Here is a 6,957-nt window from a genome sequence, read left to right as displayed (position 1 = left end):
TCTTTAGATGATCTCTAAATTCAGGAGGGATATATTCAAGATCATACATGTACAATAATGACCCTTTATTGTGCTTATAATGGGTGAAGTCTGTGAAGGCAATGGTCACATCTCTACACATAGATAATCATTAATGGCATTTTATGGCTTTCATGTAGGTTTTATGGGGTTCGATAAACAGACCTGAAGTCCCCAGGTTGTGTAATTGGTTACTATGATCAGCTGCTAACTGCATGGTTGGAGGTTTACCTCCACCCAGAGGCACCTTGGAGGAAAGGTCTGAGAGTCTACTTCCCCAAAATTAGGCTTCAACAAACTTGAGGAGCACAGTTCTGTTCTGACACACATGGGATCACCATGAGTCAGAAGTGATGTGATGACAACTGGTATAGGGACTTAGGTATCAGATGCACTTAGGAGCAACTATTAGTTTAGTTACTTACTTATTGGAGAACTTGGCCAAGTTTATTGTATTAATTAGGGTTTTCTAGAAAAACAAGACCAACATATATATATATATAGAGAGAGAGAGAGAGAGAGCGAGCGAGCGAGCTTAAAAAATTGGTACTCATGTGATCGTGGGGACTAGCAAGCTCTGGTAGCATAGTGTCTAAGGCACTTGACTGCTAACCAGAAGGCTGGCAGTTCAAGCCCACCAGCCACTCCTTGGAAGGAAGGTTGGGCAACATACTTCCATAGTGATACCGCCTCAGAAACCCAAGGAAGGGTTGCTATGAGTTGGGTCTGACTCGATGGCACCTAACAAGAACAACAACAACAAAGCAAGTCCAAAATCTATAGGCCTGGAAATGTAAGCAGGTGTATATGTTACAGGTTTGAGGCTGAATCCTTTTTTCTTGGAAACCAGTTTTTGCTCTTAAGGCCTTCAGGTGATTAGAAGAGTTCACCTATATTATGGAGGGTAATCATCTACTTCCAGTCCACTGATTGCAAAAACTAATCACATCTACATGATACTTACAGCAACACTCAGCTAATTTTCCTGAATAACTGGGTACTACAGAGTAGCTAGGAGTTCCAATCAATTTGATAGCAGTGGGTTTGGTTTCTGGTACAGCTTAGTTAGGAGCTCTGGTGGCACAGTGGTTAAATGCTTACCTGTTAACCAAAAGGTCAGCAGTATGAATCCAACTGCTCCATAAGAGAAAGATGTGGTGATCTGCATCTGTACAGATTTGCAGCTTTGGAAACTCTATGGGGCAGTTCTAGTCTGTCCTATGTGATCACTATGATTTAGAATCAACTCTATGGCAACCTTCTTTTTAAAAAAAGTTTATATGCTGGCCAAGGTGACATAGAAAGTTAAGCATCATAGGACTTAAACATTCTATGCCTCCATTTCTTTATGTAGCCAGGGGATAAACATTCTAGAACCTTCCTCTTAGGGTGGTCGTGAAGATTAAATGAGAAGATACTTGTAAAGCAATTAGTTCAAGGACTGGCTGAGAGTTAGCACTCAATAAAGGCTTGTGGTAGTTAAGGTTATGTGTCACCTTGGCTGGGCCTGGTTTTGAGTGGCTAGGCAGGTGGATGTAGTTATTCTGCATCATGATATTTACTCAACTTCATGGTGGAATCTACTGCAGCCATTGAGTAGCTGTCTTAGGAATGTGGTCTGCTTCCTGTATATGATAAGTTTTGAGAAAAGTCTCTGCAACTCTTTGGCACACTTGGACCCTGCATGTAGCTGAGTCTTCATTCAGCAGCTTGCCATGTTTCCTGCTGATCCTGAGACTGTCTCTGGACTTGAATAGTGACCTGCCATGTGGTTTGGTAGTATTGGGACTGTGCCTTTCTACTTGTCAACCTTGGGTTTGCCAGCCTCAGCAGTCATCAGCTGCCTGAGTTAAGAAAAGCCTCCAATTTCAGTGGGCTGGGAACAAGAGGCAGAGCTGAAGTTCAAGTTTGAGGGGCTTTCACCCAGCCCCTAGGGCTCGTCACTTTGAACTCAAACTTCTAGCCTCCAAAACTGTAAAAAAAAAAAAATAAACTCCTGTTTGTTAAAGCCATCCACCTGTGGTATTTCTGTTAGACCAGCACAAAGTAGCCAAAACAATGCTCTTATGTTCAGTGCCTGAACAGTAGTTAATGATAAATATCAATCCTCACTGCTTGGTATTATTCTGTCATTGCTTAAGGTTGCAAAACACAGCAGCCAAATACTCTCGTATTTTTTTTCAATTCTTCCCATCCAAATCAAGTTTCTATATTCAGCAGCTCAATTTGCAGGAATAAGAGTTTTATATGACATCTTCACTAAACAATGTAAAGTTTATCATTGGGTTTTCAACTTAATAAATATTCAGAGGTAGTCAGCTTTTCTTTTTCTTGTTTTTCAGAGTGAGTTTCTATGTACATCAGAGGTGGAAAGGAAGTGAGAAAAGGATACAGGAGGAGGTAAGATGTTTGAGAGACATGTTATGGTGTATTCAGAAATAGATCTATAATGTCAACCAGCACAGTAACAGGAGCCTCATTTTAAAGTTTAACACCTTTATGTGTGGAAGTTGGGTCTCCCCAGCTAGCCTGCAACGTTGTTGTTCTGGTTCCCTAGTGCTGCTCTAACAAGAATATACCACAAATGGGATGACCTTAATAAACAGGAGTTTATTATTGTACAGTTTAGAGGCTTTAAGTCCAAGTTCAAAATGCCAGGCTCTAGGAGCTGGGTGAAAGCCCCTCAACCTTGGGGTCCAGCTCTGCCTCCTGCTCCTGGCCCACTGAAGCTGGAGGCTTTTCTTCATTCAGCTGCTGGCTGCTGAGGCTGGTAAACCCAAGGTTGACAAAAAGGCACAGTACCGATGTTACCAAACCACATGGTAGGCCATTATCTTAAGTCCATTGAAAGCCCCAAGGTTGACAGAGCATGGCAGGCTGCTGAACAATAACATGACTGCATGCAGGGTTCAAGCGTGCCATAGGCTAGAAACCATTCCCAAACTTGCTGCTTATATATGGGAAGCAGACCACATACCTAAAGGCAGTTACTCAGCTGCTCACAGTAGATTCCATCATGGAGTTGATTGCCAGTCTCATCATGGAGAATAACTACCAGCAGCTGCCCAACCACTCAACCAGGCCCAGCCAAGTTGACACACAAACACAACCACCACAGTTGTTGAAGATACAGATTGAGATTTAACCCTATTTGTGTGCCTCACATACATGTAAAGTGTCCCTTTAAACTCTACCAACCCTATTCTACCTGTAATTCTTCCCATTTGGTGTCTCTGTAAAATTGTCCATGTTGATTTCTCTGCCTGGAACCCTGTTTCCCTTTTAAAATTTTTTTCTGGCTGTATAGCATATCTCAAAGGGGTCTTTGGTGGTGCAATGGGTAAGTGCTTGGCTACTAACCAAAAGGTTGCCAGTTTGAGCCCACCTAGTGGTCCCGCAGGAGAAAGGCCTGGAAATCTGCTTCCATAAAGATTACAGCTTAGGAAACCCTGTGGGATGTGCTACTTTATCACATGGGTTAGCCAAGAGTCAAAAATCCACTCAACGGCACCTACCAACATAGCATATTTCAAGACTAAGTTTAGATGTCACATTCTCTGGAAGGGGGCTGCTTCTGCCCATGGAAGATTAGTTAGGTTTGTCTCCTTGATCCCCTGGGGGTTTTCTGGACAGGAAGTAGAACTGCTGGTGATATGCCAACTAGAGAGCAGAAGGTGCTCAGATGGCCGGTGCAAACCACATCATCAAAACTCTTGGACAAAAGGTCCCTGGATATTTTTAAGGTATTCACTTGGCCAAATCATCTCAATCTCATCTATTAAGATGTTAGACTGTCAGTGTCTTGGGCTTCCTATTATAAGAAACTGAATTTGTGTAGCTTTGGTGGCAGAGAAATCAGGGTTTCACTCCAAGTCTCGACTATTGATTAGCTAGTTGAAAACAGAACTTAACTTTTCTCATGTGGTAAATTGGGATAATGACAGCTGCCTTGAAGGACTGGCATGAGATTAACTATGATAAAGGAGGCCAAGTATTGCTTATATACCTAGAATCCAGACACCCAATGAGCTGTGGTTACCATAAGGTTGTCTATGCATATCAGACAGTCTGGGCCCCTCCCTAAGAAAGTACAGCTCAGTTCCAATAATGCAAGCAAAAAATCTCTTTATACAAAAAGATCCTAAATGCAATTTATCATAAAAACAGTCAATCTGCATTTGCAACTCTATGTTCCTGGAAATGACAACTCTTGCCAATCGTAAGTGTTATATTTCTGGAAAATATCATTTTGGTAATGAGCATTGCCAGTGACAGTCATGTGATAGATATATTTACAGTAATGACAGAGGGAAAACAAGAGAATAATTACTAAGACTGCTTATGTACAATCAAACCCCTCAGGGGATTTGATTCTTTGATTTGAAGGTTTAGGGTTATGATTTATGGTTTCATGGGACATCCTAGTTGATTGGCCCAATAACCCATGTTTAGTGCTTTTGTTCTACCTCATCACTCATTGCTTAATGCCTAGGGTCTTAAAAGGTTTCAAGTAGACATTCAAGGTACAAGAACTGGTCTCTACTCACCTGGAGCAACAGAGGAAGAAGGAGAATCAGGAATAGGAGTAAGAAATAGAATGTGTGGCTAGCTTCCTCCATGTACAACTTCTTCTTTTGCTATGAGATCAAAAGAGCTGGCTGGCACCTACCTACAATCACTGAGCATATTGGCCAAATAGTCTATAGAAGAATCCTGGTCAAAATGAGGAAGGTGCAGAACAGAATTTAAAATTCACATGGACTCCAGATTTTCTGTAACTGTGGAGGGGGAAGGAACCCCTAAAACTCCAAGATGATCTTTAAAACCTTAAACCAAAAATTTTCCCTGAAGTCTTCAAATCAAACAATAGTTGAGCTTAACTAGTAAAGAATGTGGGAGCTCTGGTAGTGTAGTGCCTAAGGCACTTGACTGCTAAGCAGAAGGCTGGTGGTTCTAACCCACCTGCTACTTCTCAGAAGGAAAGTTGGGCAATCTACTTCCATAGTGATACTACCTCAGAAAGTCAAGGAGGGGTTGCTATGAGTCGGGTCCAACTCCATGACACATAACAACAACAGTAAAGAATGTCTACCTTGAGCATTGTGCTCTTTCAAGGTCCCTCTGTATGGGATCATATAGATGTCTCCTTGAAGACTAAGGCACACCTAACCCAAGCCATAGTATTTTCAATAGTCTCATAGGCATGTGAAAGCTGGACAATGAATAAGGAAGACCGAAGAAGAGCTGATGCTTTTGAATTGTGTTTGTTGGTGAAGAGTGCTGCAAGTACCATGGACTGCTAAAAGAACTAACAAATCTGTCCTGGAAGAAGTGCAGCAGGAATGTTCCTTGGAAGCAAGAATGACCAGATTTCATCTCACCTATTGTGGTCATGTTGTCAGAAGAGGCCATTTCCTGGAGAAGGATGTCATGCTTGGTAAGGTGGAGGGTCAGCGAAAGAGGGGAAGGTCCACAACAAGATGGATTGACACAGTGGTTGCAACGATGGGTTCAGGTACAGCATGGATTGTGAGGCTGGTGCAGGACCAGGCAGTGTTTTATTTTGTTGTACATGAGGTCACTATGAGTTGGAGCCAACTTGATGGTACCTAACAACAAGAACAACAACAATATGGGGTCAAAATGGCAAAGCAACTAAGAAAAAAAAAAGAAAACCTAAGGGGCAGAGAGTTTTTGTAAATAGGGGAGGAACAACTTGGAAAATGAGAGTGAGAATGGTTGTACAACTTGAAAACAGCAATCAATGTCACTGCCTTTTACTTATAGAAATTGTTGAAATGATGTGTGTTCTGCTGTGTATATTCTCACCAACAACAAAAACCGAAAAAAAATTATAATAAAAAACAATAGAAAATATCTTTTTAAATAATAAACAATATAAACAATAGTGCCTGCATTTATTAAAAGCAAAGAAAATTTTTAAAGGACATCTAATTCTGAAATACATCTGCTTTGTCAAAATTAAGGTCTTGCTCCTCCATCTACAGATATTGTCCTATCACAAACTGAGGCTTAGAGAGAAAAAGTATTAGGTTCCTGGCTTGATTGATATTCTTTGATGCCATCTATTAATAGTAGTTTGGGAGAACAATTTGAATTCTATTTTGACATTCTATTTTGTTTTTTGTTATGAAGTTTCCTAGGTATCAGTATTGGGTTTCTGTGTTATTGTTAGTATCAAGACCAGGGATAATCAGATTTCAGAAGAAGATACACAAAAGAAATGAGAACAAAATGTAAATCAAATTGACATGTTCTTTTTAAAAAGCAACAAACAAAATTTTTATTTTGAAATAATTTTAGAATTAGAGCAAAATTGCAAAAATAGTAAGAATTGTTTCTTTATGTTCCTTACCCCTGTTTCTCTAACATTGCCATTTTACATAATCAGAATCTCATTGCCCAAACCAAGTCATTAACATTGATACACTATTATTAAGTAAATTACAGATCTTTTTTGAAACTCACCAATATTTCCCATAACATTCTTTAGGGTCCAGTTCAAGATGCCACGTTGCATTTAACTGCCATTTTTCTGCAGTCTCCTCTAATCTATAATAGTTTCTCAAGGCTTTCCTTGTCATTTATCACCTTGATACTTCTAAATTATACTGGTTGGTCATTTTGTTGAATGTGCCCCAATGTTGATTTGTCCAATATTTTCCCATGACTTGAGTGAAGTTCCGCTTTTTCCTCAAGGATAGCACCACTATGATATGGAACCCTTCTCACATACCACGGGGCTCATGATATCGGCATACATTATTAACTAGTGATGCCTACTTGGCTAAGCTATTGTTTGTCAAATTTCTCCTTTGTAAAGTTACTGTCTTTCCCTGGACCATTCATAAATACTTTGGGGTAGATATTTTGAAATTATGCAAATCTTCTTTCTGCTCAAACTTTTACTCTTTAATT

At 40.2% G+C, this 6,957-nt stretch overlaps 1 pseudogene; it reads left to right on the top strand.

The window, feature by feature from the left end:
- The window catches only part of LOC103212175, a 55,782-nt pseudogene that overhangs the window by 7,827 nt on the left and 40,998 nt on the right, over nucleotides 1–6,957 (top strand).

Source organism: Orycteropus afer, unplaced genomic scaffold, assembly GCF_000298275.1.
Source record: "Orycteropus afer afer isolate SDZICR_OR568_19922 unplaced genomic scaffold, OryAfe1.0 scaffold00865, whole genome shotgun sequence".
In the NCBI taxonomy this organism is placed as follows: Eukaryota; Metazoa; Chordata; class Mammalia; order Tubulidentata; family Orycteropodidae; genus Orycteropus; species Orycteropus afer.
This window is presented reverse-complemented; position numbering and strand designations above follow the sequence as displayed.